The sequence below is a fragment of the Arachis hypogaea genome, chromosome 18 (assembly GCF_003086295.3).
Source record: "Arachis hypogaea cultivar Tifrunner chromosome 18, arahy.Tifrunner.gnm2.J5K5, whole genome shotgun sequence".
In the NCBI taxonomy this organism is placed as follows: Eukaryota; Viridiplantae; Streptophyta; class Magnoliopsida; order Fabales; family Fabaceae; genus Arachis; species Arachis hypogaea.
The window spans coordinates 19,737,427-19,752,748 of NC_092053.1; the positions used below are offsets into that span (position 1 = coordinate 19,737,427).

The 15,322-nt window shown below is 39.7% G+C and overlaps 2 long non-coding RNA genes and 1 pseudogene across 2 annotated transcripts; all 3 read right to left on the bottom strand.

Annotated features, from left to right (window-relative positions):
* Nucleotides 1-485: 485 nt before the first annotated feature.
* On the bottom strand, nt 486-3,120 carry LOC140181585 (uncharacterized). Its single transcript, XR_011876463.1, has 3 exons — nt 3,066-3,120; nt 2,832-2,988; nt 486-692 (listed from the first exon to the last, which is right to left on the bottom strand). It is a non-coding gene; the product is annotated as an uncharacterized lncRNA (long non-coding RNA).
* Nucleotides 3,121-3,613: 493 nt separating this feature from the next.
* LOC140181284 (uncharacterized) lies at nt 3,614-4,112 on the bottom strand (annotated as a pseudogene).
* A 4,499-nt stretch (nt 4,113-8,611) lies between these two features.
* On the bottom strand, nt 8,612-11,528 carry LOC140181577 (uncharacterized). Its single transcript, XR_011876445.1, has 4 exons — nt 11,363-11,528; nt 11,217-11,270; nt 10,983-11,139; nt 8,612-8,842 (listed from the first exon to the last, which is right to left on the bottom strand). It is a non-coding gene; the product is annotated as an uncharacterized lncRNA (long non-coding RNA).
* Nucleotides 11,529-15,322: the final 3,794 nt, after the last annotated feature.

The following is a 15,322-nucleotide window of genomic DNA, read 5'->3' on the forward strand; positions in this document are numbered from 1 at the left end:
CCACCACAACAGTGGTAGAATTTCCACTATAGTTAAAGTATTACATACACCAATTCCACAGGATTGACACAATCCTTTCACACTCAAGTTCTAATCTAACTTGACATTGGCTATGCTAATACCTAACTTTTCACTCTTAGTGCTCACCCAACTAAGAAAGGTGTAACACCCTATTACACAGAGTTTTATGCTTAAGTCGTAGAGCAGAGGTAATGTGGTGTTACGGACCTCTAGACAGCAAAATGAATACATGATAGAGAATAAGATAATATACTAGGAGCCTTGAAACAAAACGGGTAAGCAAAAATTGCAAAATAAAAAGCGCAACGCTCAAAGGAAAGGATTACTTGCGTGCTAAGAAACCTAATAGGAACATGATAAAACAATAAATGAAAGGATAAAGAAAAGCCAAGGAACAGCATAACTGGCCCCTGACTCAGCCTGCGAAGCTAAGGCTGGCCGAAGGATACATATATACATATAAACATACATAAGTGTCCCCAAAATATACCAAAATACCAAAGTAAACTCCTATCTCTCCCTCATCCTCTAAGAGGAGCAGCGTACATAAGTTACTTGGAGAGTAAGCTACACATATATATACATATATACAAATAGAAACCAAAATACACCCAATGACTACTTCGCTTTCCAGGATTCAGACGCCTAGCGAGGAGCCTCTCGACCTGCATCTGAAAAACAACAATACAATATGGAATGAGAACCGGAGGTTCTCGGCATAGTAAAAGTGTCACGCGTATAATAAATAAGGTCCTGAGAATGCCACAGGCAATCCTAGAACTCCGTTATTCAGTTATCCAACTTAAGTACTAACCAGAAGCCATAAATAGAGGTAGGTGTTCTAATTCTACCTAACTTACTCAAGTTCCAACTTAACCCAACACCAGATCATTTTCTCTGTTTCCTCCATCCTTCCATCATTCAGAATGCAACAGAAACAAGCAACCAAACAAGTTCACGCACAAGTAGTGAGCAAATAGTACAAGTAGCAAGTATAACAGATAGCAGGTGATATTTATCAATTAGGCATACACAGGAATTGCATAGCAAATAATACAAACAAATGCAGATGATGCATGCCTGTCCTATGGCTGATGGGGCCCATCTGTCGGTTATCCAGCCAACCCGACAAGTCCGAAAACCTTGGACTGTTCCTCATTGCGCATCCCCAAGAGTCTATGCATAGAGTTCACATTCATATTTCATAAAATCACTCAATGGGGCTATCCATACCCAGGAATTTATACGTGCCCGGTCACCCTTACGACGTAGGGTCAACAGAGTATCGAGATTCAACCTGGAACACGTGGTGACGAGCCATGGCTCTTACCCAGGGAACTCGTATCTCAGATAGCATTATTCACAAGCCATTTCATAGTCATAATCATTATTTAATCATTCATCAAGTCATGGCATATTAACTCCTTTTATTAACAACCTCCCTTTCACATTTTTCATCGTCATTCCCTTATAATTCATCTTGATTACCCTTTCCGGGTCCTGACCAAACTATTTATCAAACTCTTCTCAACATTCTTAATATCGAATAATCTTAAAATCAACCCAATTCTAACATTAAATCAATCACATCACACGAAGATTAAACTTTAACTTCTCGAACCCATGACTATCACTAAGACATCCTCGACACTCTATTTTTTTTTCTGTTTTTAATATAACAAATGAACTCGGAATTGTGCAAACTTTATGTCCAGGTGTTCATCTTGAAATAAGCTTTCTAACAAACTAAATATCATAATTTTCTGATTTTTTTAGCCTCAGGAATAAAGGAAAAACCGTGACTGCTCTGCAGTGCATAAAACCAGAAAAACAGTAGCAGTATGTAATATTCAAAATTCAATATAAAATCCAAGTTAAATCCAATGACTTTGAAAATTAATGTAGTTAAACTTTACTCATCTAGGTTTCTTTCTCAATTGGTTCTGAGTCAATACCAATTTTAATGAAGAAGTTACATTACCTGGAAGTTAAGTAAAAATGAGTCAAAATCTGTTTTTGAAACCAACAAGCTTAGTACCTTTCAATTTGAATAACTTTTATTACAGAACTCCAATTAAGCTAAATTTTGATTTGGAAACTCCTAGCTCATCCAGAAACAAGTGTGTCCTGGTTGCAACCCAATTTCTATTTAATTTTAAGAGTTACAAGCATTGAGAGTTGATGCATAGCTTGCTGAAATCTGTTTCTTTTCAGCTTTGACCACCAATATTCAAAAATTCACAACTCCTAATCCTCAATTCTTAAAATTCTAAAGTTTTAAAGTAATAAAGCAACTTAATCATATTTTATAACAAAATTTGTTTCACTCCAAAACTCAACTCGTAGAAGTCGCAGCAAGACAAACAAGTTGCTGTCCTGTTTGACCTTTTCTGCTGCAGGACAGATTTAACAACCTAACTTTAAAAATTTGCCATAAATTGTATATTTAACAAAAAGATCCCAAATTTTCCAGTTTAGTTCCTTATATTCCCAAGTTTAGCCCAAACTTGGTCTCATACAATTCCGATCATTACATAATTAGTTACAGCATATGCAATACCACTACAACACAACTCTACATCCTTATTAACAAACACCAATCCTAATCCATCATAAATAAATATAAGAGCACACCATTAATAACTTCCACAACTCATAATTCCAATATATAAATCCACCAACAAATCTATTCCAACAACATTACAAGGCTAATCATTAAATACAACAAACAATTCAACTTATCCTATGGTTCCTCTAACCTAAGTTTTCACAATACCGTAAATATTAAACGTGCGAAACTTAAACCATACCTTGGCCGATCACTTAATTCACCCAAGGCAGCCTCTCAACACAAAATCACAGCCCCTCCAAGCTCAATCAAACAGCCCCAAAGCAAGCCTTGTCACCAACAAAGCTCCAAGTAATCCAAATTCAAGTCCAATGCATAAACACCCTCTTAAACTACACCTAATACACATATATATGTTCCAATTCAATTTTCTATTACCAAAAACAAGATTGAGCTAGGGTTAGGGTGTTCTTACCATACCCATATGCTCAATAGTTTGAGCCCACAAGTTCCGGAAGCTAACTTGAACCTAGAACATAGAAATTGGACAAGATTCACCATAGGTTTCCAAGTTTACCAAAGAAAGAGGGATAGGGATTCTGAACTTAATAGGAGGTTTACCAGTGAAATTGTTCAGATAGAAAGGTAGAGCTCAACGCGCTAAGCGCGTGGCCGCGAACGGTGCAACGATCGGAGCCCGGACGGAGGAGTTATGGTAGTGAGAAGGAAAGGTGAGGGCTAGGGTTCTTCTTCCCTCTCCCTTGCTGTTTGTGTCGTGACTTTAGTGAAATGGAGGGATAGGTTTGAGCCCCGGTTCAACCGGTTCGGCTCTTCCGGTCCGATTTTGGGCCAAATTTTTGAAATTGGTATCAAAATTCTCGTTTCGATGAGCTCTATCCTATTTTGATATTAGTTTTGCATTTTTAGCTTTCCTAATTAAAATTCAATTTATTAACTAATAATTTACCGATTTTAGCGGGTTTTACATCCTACCCACCTAATTAGGAATTTTGTTCTCAAAATTCAGACGGAGTTACCTGAAAAGAGGTGTGGGTAGTCCTTTCGCATCTCTGATTCAAGCTCCCAGGTGTGTTCTTCAATACCTGCCCGACTCCAAGCTACTTTCACCAAAGAAACTTCCTTTCCGCGGAGACGTTTGGTGCTGGTATCATCAATCCTAACCGGAGTTACTGGAAGCGTCAGGTCTTCTCTCACTTGGACTGATTCCGGCTCTAGGACATGACTAGGATCAAAAGTGTATTTACGAAGCTGCAACACGTGGAACATGTCATGCAGGTTCGAAAGATGTGGTGGTAACGCGATCCTATACGCCACTGGTCCAATCCTCTCTTAGGATTTCGAATGGCCCAATGTAACGGGGATTTAACTTCTTGGTTTTGATGGACCTCCCTATTCCAGTGGTCGGAGTAACCTTCAAGAAGACGTGTTCTCCTTCCTCGAATTCTAAGGGCTTCCGTCTTCGGTCAGCATAGCTCTTCTGACGGCTTTGAGCTTCAAGCATTTGACTCCGAATTCTCTTTATTTGCTCAGTGGTTTCACTTACCATTTCCGGTCCTATCAAGCTCTTTTCTCCTGCTTCGTACCAACATAATGGAGACTGGCATTTTCTTCCATACAAAGCCTCATATGGAGCCATTCCAATACTTGCATGATAGCTATTGTTATAAGCAAATTCTACCAGAGGCATATATCGATCCCAGCTCGTCGGTTGATCCAAAACACAAGCTCTTAACATGTCTTCCAAGGTTTGGATTGTTCTTTCTGATTGGCCATCCGTTTGGGGATGATAGGCAGTGCTTAGGCTCAATTGAGTGCCAAAAGCTCGCTGAAATGCACCCCAGAACCGTGATGTAAAGCGAGGTTCTCTATCCGATACACTGGTGGAAGGTACGCCATGTAACCTCACAATCTCCTTTATATATAAGTGCGCCAACTCCTCCATAGAACAACTTATCCGAATAGGCAGAAAATGAGCTGATTTGGTCAGTCGGTCTATAACCACCCAAATAGCATCACAACCGGTCCGAGTCCTTGGTAAGCCCAATACAAAATCCATAGCAATGCTCTCCCATTTCCACTGTGGAATCTCCAAAGGTTGAAGGGTTCCTGCTGACTTTTGGTGTTCAATCTTAACTTTCTGACAAGTTAGGCATTTAGAAACATGTAACGCCACATTATTTTTCATTCCTGGCCACCAGAACATCGTCTTTAAGTCTTGGTACATCTTAGTGCTTCCAGGATGAATGGAGAACCCGCTCTTATGAGCTTCCTCCAATATGTTCTGTCGCAAATCCTCGACATCTGGCACAGTTATCCGGCCCTTGAACCTCCACAACCCATCTCTATCTTCTGACACTCTCCATTGCTTGCCTTTCTCAATCGTCGGCAAAATCTTATACAATTCTTGGTCGTTCTGATAAGCCTTTATCAATTCATCCTTGAAGTCGCTTGAGATCTGTAACTGGCTTAGGCATAAAGTCCCAAACTCCTCTCTGATTCCCAGTTTCAATCCTTAGAAGGCTCTCAACAACTCTTCCTCTCTTAGCATCATCCAAGCAGCACATAGGGATTTCCTACTCAAGGCATCCGCCACTACATTCGTCTTTCCCGGATGATAGTTTAGCTCGAAGTCATAATCCTTCAGGAGTTCCATCCACCTCCTCTGACGCATATTCAATTCTTTTTGCTCAAATAGGTACTTTAGACTCTTATGGCCAGAGAAGACTTGAAATTTCACTCCATAAAGATAATGCCTCCAAATCTTCAAGACAAAGACAATGGCCGCAAGTTCCAAATCATGAGTTGGATAGTTTCTTTCATGAGGTCTTAACTGATGTGAGGCATAAGCTACAACCTTATGATGCTGCATCAACACGCATCCTAAACCTTTCAGGGACGCATCACAGTACACCTCGAATGGTTCTCTTGGCTCAGGCAACACTAATACAGGGGTGGTAGTCAATCTCTGCTTTAAGGCAAGGAAACTCTCCTCGCACTCGGGAGTCCACACAAAAGGAACATCCTTCCTGGTCAACTTAGTCAAGGGTAAAGAGAGCTGTGAAAACCCTTTAATGAACCTCCGATAATAACCCGCCAAGCCTAAGAAACTCCTGATTTCCGTCACTGAAGTTGGCCGCTCCCAATTCATCACCGCCTCAACCTTAGCAGGATCCACTGCTATTCCTTGCTTACTCACCACATGACCAAGAAATTTCACCTCAGACTTCCAGAACTCACACTTGGATAGCTTGGCATACAACTTTCTATCCTTCAAAATTTGTAGCACTGTTTGCAAGTGTTCTGCATGCTCATCCTCGGTCTTAGAATAGATAAGAATGTCGTCAATAAACACAACAACAAACTTATCCAGATATGGATGGAAAATTTTGTTCATGTAATCCATGAATATCGCCGGTCCGAAGGACATCACGGTATATTCATAGTGGCCATAGCGCGTTCTGAAGGCAGTCTTTGGGATATCCTCATCTCTAACCCTTATCTGGTGGTATCCGGATCGTAGATCAATCTTGGAGAACACGCCGGCTCCCTGTAATTGGTCCATCAGGTCATCAATCCTTGGCAACGGATATTTATTCTTCACTGTAACCTTATTCAGCTGCCTATAGTCAACACATAAGCGCACGGTTCCATCTTTCTTCTTCACCAGTAATACTGGCACACCCCACGGAGATACACTTGGTCGGATAAAATTCTTACCCAACAAATCCTCTAGTTGAGACTTTAATTTGGCCATTTCCAGAGGTGACATCCTGTAAGGAGCACTCGAGATTGGTCCGGCCCCAAGTACTAAATCAATAGCAAACTCAACTTCCCATTTCGGTGGAAATTCATCAATATCATCAGGGAACACCTCCGGAAACTAACACACAACTGGGATTTGTTCCAAGTCTTGATCATCACCCGAAACACCTGCAGCTAGCAACAATATCCCCTGACATTCAGCCCCAGAACAGTTCACCATCATGGAATTCAAGTAGTAGTTATTCACTACAACCGGCCCTTCAGTGTCTTCAGGCATGAAATACACTGTTTTCGCCGAGCAATCTAATAGAACACGGTTCTTGGATAACCAGTTCAATCCCAGAATGAGATCAAGACCAGTCATCGGCAAACAAATTAAGTTATGCACGAAATCAAGCCCTTGTACTCGAAAAGGAACTTGGGGGCACCCTAACCTAGTCACCATAGCCTCATGGGGTAGCATTGTTTACCTTTAAATCATACCCCAGTACTACTATTTTCAGTCCTAGCTCATCAGCCTTCTCAAATGCAATAAAAGTATGTGAAGCTCCAGAATCAAACAAAGCATTCAAAGTTTTACCCACCATCTCACATTACCTCGGATCAATGCCTCTGACCCCTTGGCGCCTATAGAGGAAGTAGTGTATACCCTTCCTGGTTGCTGCACCCTGCCTGTCTCATATCTCTTCTTCTCTGGGCAACTACTAGCCAAGTGTCCCGGCTGCCCACAGGAGTAACAGACTCCAGTCCCAAACCTACATGGTCCTGAATGATACTTTCCACATCTGTGGCAACTCATATCTTGCTGTGGCTGCTTACCCTGTCTCCTTCCCTGATTAGCATTGGTATTAGGCCTCCTGGAGTTGCCTTGCCCCTGATTATTCTGAGGGACAAAGCTACCACGCTTGAACTGTCTGCCTCTGGGTGCAAAATTTCTCCCTGTGGTCCTCTGGAATGGCATTCTCAGACCCCCTTTTTCTGCTGCAGCCCTTCTAACACAATCCTCCACCACCCTGCTCCTATTTACCAACTCAGAAAACACCCGAATCTGCATAGGCGCCACAAAGCTCTGAATGTCACTCCTAAGGACTCCTTCATACTTTATGCATTTCCACTCAACAAAGTCCTCAGGAGCTCCTTGACAGATGCGTGAGAAGCGGCACAATTCTTCAAATTTACTGGTGTACTCAGTGATAGTCATCTGTCCTTGTTTAAGCTGAAACAGTTCAAGTTCTCTGGCATTTCTAACTAAAGTGGGGAAATATTTTTTATAGAATTCATCTCGGAACAACTCCCAAGAGATCACAATTCCTCAGGCTACAGAATGCGCCTCATGCCCTGCCACCAGTGCTGAGCTTCACCATGCAACTGGTAGGTCCCAAACTCAACCCACTGCTCATCCGGAACCTATTGAGCCTGTAATGCTCGCTCAATGGCCTGTATCCAATTATCAGCATCGGTCGGATTCGAGGTCCCTCTGAAAGTTGGAGGGTGAACCTTCAGGAAGGAATGCAGTGACATTGGACCATTCTCGTCATTGTTACCATTGTTTCCATTATTTATTTGGTTTTCCAGGGCTTCAGCTGTTGCTTGCATTGCTGCTGCCATATTGCCTAATGCAGCCATGAAGTCTATCGGATTAGGAGTGTTTCCTGATGCCTCAGGCATGGAATCGCCTATTTGGCCTCTACCTCGCCTGCGTCTGCGTCCGCGAGTAGACATCTGGTCCCTATACACACCAAACAAGTGATATCAAGTTGATCAGTCTCAATATCGCAAGTTCAGTGCTTTAAGTCCCAAATGCATGCTCATGAACGTTTATGCCACATATATCAGTTAGATATCCTAATAGCACATAAACACATACACAGAGAATGCACAAAAGCACAATCAGTCCGTCCTCAGGCTCTATAGGAATAAACTGCTCTGATACAATAATGTAACACCCTATTACACAGAGTTTTACGCTTAAGTCGTAGAACAGAGGTAATGTGGTGTTACGGACCTCTAGACAGCAAAATGAATACATGATAGAGAATAAGATAATATACTAGGAGCCTTGAAACAAAACGGGTAAGTAAAAATCGCAAAATAAAAAGCGCAACGCTCAAAGGAAAGGATTACTTGTGTGCTAAGAAACCTAAAAGGAACATGATAAAACAATAAACAAAAGGATAAAGAAAAGCCAAGGAACAGCATAACTAGCCCCTGACTCAACCTGCGAAGCTAAGGCTGGCCGGAGGATACATATATACATATAAACATACATAAGTGTCCCCAAAATATACAAAAATACCAAAGTAAACTCCTATCTCTCCCTCAACCTCTAAGAGGAGCAGCGTACATAAGTTACTTGGAGAGTAAGCTACACATATATATACATATATACAAATAGAAATCAAAATACATCCAAGGACTACTTCGCTTTCCAGGATTCAGACGCCTAGCGAGGAGCCTCTCAACCTGCATCTGAAAAATAACAATATAATATGGAATGAGAACCGGAGGTTCTCAGCATGGTAAAAGTGCCACGCGTATAATAAATAAGGTCCTGAGAATGCCATAGGCAATCTTAGAACTCCGTTATTCAGTTATCCAACTTAAGTACTAACCAGAAGCCATAAATAGAGGTATGTGTTCTAATTCTACCTAACTTACTCAAGTTCCAACTTAACCCAACACCAGACCATTTCCTCCGTTTCCTCCATCCTTCCATCATTCAGAATGCAACAGAAAAAAGCAACCAAACAAGTTCACGCACAAGTAGTGAGAAGATAGTACAAGTAGCAAGTATAACAGATAGCAGGTGATATTTATCAATTAGGCATACCCAGGAATTGCATAGCAAACAATACAAACAAATGCAGATGATGCATGCCTTTCCTATGGCTGATGGGGCACATCTGTCGGTTATCCAGCCAACCCGACAAGTCCGAAAACCTTGGACTGTCCCTCGTCGCGCATCCCCAAGAGTCTATACATAGAGTTCACATTCATATTTCATAAAATCACTCAATGGGGGCTATCCATACCCGGAAATTTATACGTGCCTGGTCACCCTTACGACGTAGGGTCAACATAGTATTGAGATTCAACCTGGAACACATGGTGGCGAGCCACGGCTCTTACCCAGGGAACTCGTATCTCAGATAGCATTATTCATAAGCCATTTCATAGTCATAATTATTATTTAATCATTCATCAAGCCATGGCATATTAACTCCTTTTATTAACAACCTCCCTTTCACATTTTTCATCGTCATTCCCTTATAATTCATCTTGATTACCCTTTCCGGGTCCTGACCAAACTATTTATCAAACTCTTCACAACTTTCTTAATATCGAATAATCTTAAAATCAACCCAACTCTAACATTAAATCAATCACATCACACAAAGATTAAACTTTAACTTCTCGAACCCATGACTATCACTAAGACATCCTCGACACTCTATTTTCTTTTCTGTTTTTAATATAACAAATGAACTCAGAATTGTGCAAACTTTATGTCCAGGCATTCATCTTGAAATAAGCTTTCTAACAAACCAAAGATCATAATTTTCTGATTTCTTTAGCCTCAGAAATAAAGGAAAAACCGTGACTGCTCTGCAGTGCATAAAACCAGAAAAACAGCAGCAGCATGTAATATTCAAAATTCAATATAAAATCCAAGTTAAATCCAATGACTTTGAAAATTAATGTAGTTAAACTTTACTCATCCAGGTTTCTTTCTCAATTGGTTCTGAGTCAATACCTTTTTTAATGAAGAAGTTACATTACCTGGAAGTTAAGTAAAAATGAGTCAAAATCTGTTTTTGAAACCAACAAGCTTAGTACCTTTCAATTTGAATAACTTTTATTACAAAACTCCAATTAAGCTAAATTTTTATTTGGAAACTCCTAGCTCATCCAGAAACAAGTGTTTCTTGGTTGCAACCCAATTTTTATTTAATTCTAAGAGTTACAAGTATTGGAAGTTGATGCATAGCTTGCTGAAATTTGTTTCTTTTCAGCTTTGACCACCAATATTCAAAAATTCACAACTCCCAATCCTCAACTCTTAAAATTTTGAAGTTTTAGAGAAATAAATCAAGTTAATTAAATTTTATAACAAAATTGGTTTCACTCCAAAACTCAACTCGTAGAAGTCACAGCAAGACAAACAAGTTGCTGCCCTGTTTGACCTTTTCTGCTGCAGGACAGATTTAACAACCTAACTTTAAAAATTTGCCATAAATTGTATATTTAACAAAAAGATCCCAAATTTTTCAGTTTAGTTCCTTATATTCCCAAGTTTAGCTCAAACTTAGTCTCATACAATTCCGATCATTACATAATTAGTTACAGCATATGCAATACCAGCACAACACAACTCTACATCCTTATTAACAAACACCAATCCTAATCCATCATAAATAAATATAAGAGCACACCATTAATAACTTCCACAACTCATAATTCCAATATATAAATCCACCAACAAATCTATTCCAACAACATTACAAGCCTAATCATTAAATACAACAAACAATTCAACTTATCCTATGGTTCCTCTAACCTAAGTTTTCACAACACCGTAAATATTAAACGTGTGAAACTTAAACTATACCTTGACCGATCACTTAATTCACCCAAGGCAGCCTCTCAACACAAAATCACAGCCCCTCCAAGCTCAATCAAATAGCCCCAAAGCAAGCCTTGTCACCAACAAAGCTCCAAGTAATCCAAATTCAAGTCCAATGCATAAACACCCTCTTAAACTACACCTAATACACATATATATGTTCCAATTCAGTTTTTTATTACCAAAAACAAGATTGAGCTAGGGTTAGGGTGTTCTTACCATACCCATATGCTCAATAGCTTGAGCCCACAAGTTCCGGAAGCTAACTTGAACCTAGAACATAGAAATTGGACAAGATTCACCATAGGTTTCCAAGTTTACCAAAGAAAGAGGGATAGGGATTCTGAACTTAATAGGAGGCTTACCAGTGAAATTGTTCAGATAGAAAGGTAGAGCTCGACGCGCTGAGCGTGTGGCCGCGAACGGTGCGGCGATCGGAGCCCGGATGGAGGAGCTATGGTAGTGAGAAGGAAAGGTGAGGGCTAGGGTTCTTCTTCCCTCTCCCTTGCTGTTTGTATCGTGACTTTAGTCAAATGGAGAAGATGAAGCTGCTGCTTCATTTATGCTATGGGTCCGGTTGGACCCACGGGTCCGGTTTAGGTCCTGGTTCAACCGGTTCGGTCCTTCCGGTCCGATTTTGGGCCAAATTTTTGAAATTGGTATCAAAATTCTCGTTTCGACGAGCTCTATCCTATTTTGATATTAGTTTTACATTTTTAGCTTTCCTAATTAAAATTCAATTTATTAACTAATAATTTACCGATTTTAGCGGAGTTTACAAAAGGGGTACCTCACTGGTACTAGATACAAGACACAAACTTACCTAAAGAAATCTGAAATAACTCTAGGCTTTTCTCTCATGTGTATCACTCAGCCTCTTTCCACTCATTGGCTTTTACTTGAGCACTCTCAATATGCCTTTTCACTCAAGAAATTACACAAAGATACACATTGAAAAGTAAATTATAATCTGTAAAACATGAAGGAGATGCTTCTTTGCTATGTGATAAACTAGATTTGCTGGCCTTTGATTCAGTTCTTCATTCTGGCGGAATGCTCCTTTGACTAGGAAATACTATCCAGTTAGATGAACTTTTTCAAAGTCTTTTTCTCAGAACATACACCTCAAGAACACTGGTTATCTCTCCTTGATTCTGAATGATGAAAAATCTTCTTTTATCTCCTTGCATATTACTGGGTTGCTCACCCTAGGTCAACCCTTGAGCAGTGTACTTCACCAACCCACTATCTCACTTTTTCCGATTAATCCTTGGAATGGAAACTTTTGCTCTGACCTACTCTTGTTGACCGAAAGGCATAGGAAAGCAAACAGAAAAAGTCTTTTAATGGTAAACCCAGATCTTAGCCATTGAAATACAACTTGGTCCCCAAGTCACACTTATGACCGTAGATGCACAGCAGTAAAGAACAGACTTCATCTTTCCCATGTATCCCAATATGGAGTGGCAGAGAGTTGAAGATGAAGAGAAAAAAATGAGATGCATGTAGAAGGAAATGAAAATCACCTTTAGCTTCTGACTTCTTCTTGATACAGATTGATGTGGGTGATTAGACTTCAACCTTTTGCTTAACCTTCTCTTTCTTGCTTCTTTAGTGAATAGCTTAGTGAAGAAGCTCTCTCTCACTTCTATGATTTCTAACCAAGATGAAAAGTGAATGTTGCTTTTGGTAAAAGCAAATGAGAGGGATCATCTTTGAGTGATAGATACGGGCTTGGATCGGGTTTGATTTGCTTGGCCCGTCTGAATTTTTGCTTTGTTTTTCTTTGGGCTTCTATTTATTCGTAGCCCACAAGCCTTATTTTAATTTCATCCAATTTGGGCTGCAGCCGAATATTGAATTTTTGGCCTGCATCACTTCAACTAAAATAATCAAACTAATTAGTTAATTTGCCCAATAAATTAATGTTTGTCATCATTAATTTGTTAATTTCTTAACTCAACAATATCCTCCTTGATGACAAACATAATTAAACATTAATCAAAAGGAATTGAATTTTTGTAAAATTAGGAAACTTCCCTTTGAATGATGTTGCTTGCTTTTGTGTTGCTCCCCCTTTCTTTTTCAAGAGTAGCTCCCCCTGGATTCATGCTCTTTCTTTTTGTTCTTGTTTACATTATACTTATAGAGAGCACAAAAAAGGAGCTGTACATAAAGCAACTTGACTAAGGGATACTACATAACTAGCAACACAGATTCAGCCCAGTATTGAACATGTCATGTCAGCAACAAAGCATAGTAATAAGTTTAACCAAGGCATGATAAAACAACAAAGCTTGTTTGGGTAAGGTTAGATTAGCCTAATCACAGCCTTATCAAGCCTTCACAACAGCAAGTATCAGATTTATTTCACACCAAAAAAATTGACCACATCAGCTGCAATCACAATGCACAATGAAATTCAGTAGCGGCAGTTAATGTTCCTCCAAAAATTTCACTACTTATGCTATTACTCCTCCTTTTGTCATCAAGGGCGGACAATAAGTAAGATCAATAAAAAAATAGCACATTAAATCCTGCAAAAAGGTGTTAGAACACAATTCAAAATATCAAATAAATTAAAATAAGTGCAGCAGTAGTTAGGATATTACAGTCATCCAAGACAACAAAAAAAAAACTAGTTCAAGAGTAACAAAAGAAACAATTTTTATGAGACAAAAAGAGAGCAGACAATGGCAGTTTTCATGAGACAAATCTAGGTATCTAAACCATTTCCCTCTGAATCAGCTTCCTCATCAGCATCAGTGGCAGGATCTTCATCTTTTTGAAGGTTATCAATGAACATCATGAACACAGCCACTCTATCCCTTGATTTCTGGAGGAAATTCTCATGCTTGCTTGCTAGTTTCCTTTGTTCCTTACTCATGGCAATCAAGTGATTGGGAGACAAACTATTGGATTACATCTTTATCAAGATTCAGCAAAACAGATTTTTGGCCAGTGGAGATGGAAGTACCCTTGGTGGATGGAGGAGGAGATTCCTCAGGAATAAAGTCATCATCTTCATCATCTAAGACCACCCTCTCAGATCGAGTAGGTCCTTTTTGCTGTTTCACTGAACCACCCCTTTTTAGATATGAATGTCTATTTTCATAATCCTCATTGGACAAGTCAACACCAAAATGCTTAAAAACACAAGTTAGAAACATGCCATAAGGAAGGGCTTTGTCTTTCTCACTTCTAACAAAGTCAAACATGTATCTAACCATCAAATAGGCAAAAGAAATTTCTGTTTTAGTGAGCAGGGGATACAAAACAAGAGTGTCAGTATAAGAAACCCTTTGATTTGAACCACTTTGAGGAAGTATGATGTGGTTGACAATGCGGTGCAACTGAGCACGCTCATATCCTAGGGCTTTGTGAGTGGGTGTAATGCCATCAATCAAGGAAACATGTTCACAAATATGAGCCAAAGTATCATCAAAAGAAATACCAACTCCTTCATCCCACTTAACAGAAGTATAAGCACGAGGCCCAACATTAGTATACTTCAAAGAATCACTGATTGTTGAAATTCTGTGATCTCTGAGGTTACTCTCTCCACCCAAAATTTGGGTGATTTCTCCACCTCTAATTATAGATCTTAGAGTATGGATCATTATTTGGTTTTCTAGGAGCATTCCCCATGTAATTGACCTGTTCAGTAGAAGATTGAGTATAATCATAATTTTCACCTTGCATAGAGTTACCAGTCATGTCATAAGGGGCCTCTTGAGGTGCATTCTGAGTGTTGACAGCTGAAACCTGCATCCCACTCAATTGTTGAGTAATTAGATTCATCTGCTTAGACAAAATTTTGTTCTGAGCAAGAAGAGCATCAAAAGCTTCTACTTCCATAACACCTTTCTTCTGAGGGGTCACAGAGTTCACAGGATTTCTATTAGATGAGTATAAATATCAGTTGCTAGCAACCAACTCAATAAGCTCAGTAGTCTCCTCTGATGTCTTCTTCATGTGCAATGAACTACCTGCAGAATTATCCAAACACATCTTGGACATTTCACATAAGCCCTCATAAAAGATATCCAATTGAGTCTATTTAGAAAACATGTCCGGAGGATATTTCCTGGTCAGTAGCTTGAATCTCTCCCAGACTTCATAAAGGGTCTTACCATCCTTCTGTTTGAAGGTCTAAACCTCCACCCTCAGCTTAGTTAGCTTTTGTGGTGGGAAAAATTTAGTCAAAAATATAGTGACCACCTTATCCCAAGTATCCAGACTCTCCTTGGGTTGAAAATCCAACCACAGCTTTGCTCTATCCCTCACAGCAAATGGGAAGAGCATGAGTTTGTATACCTCATAAG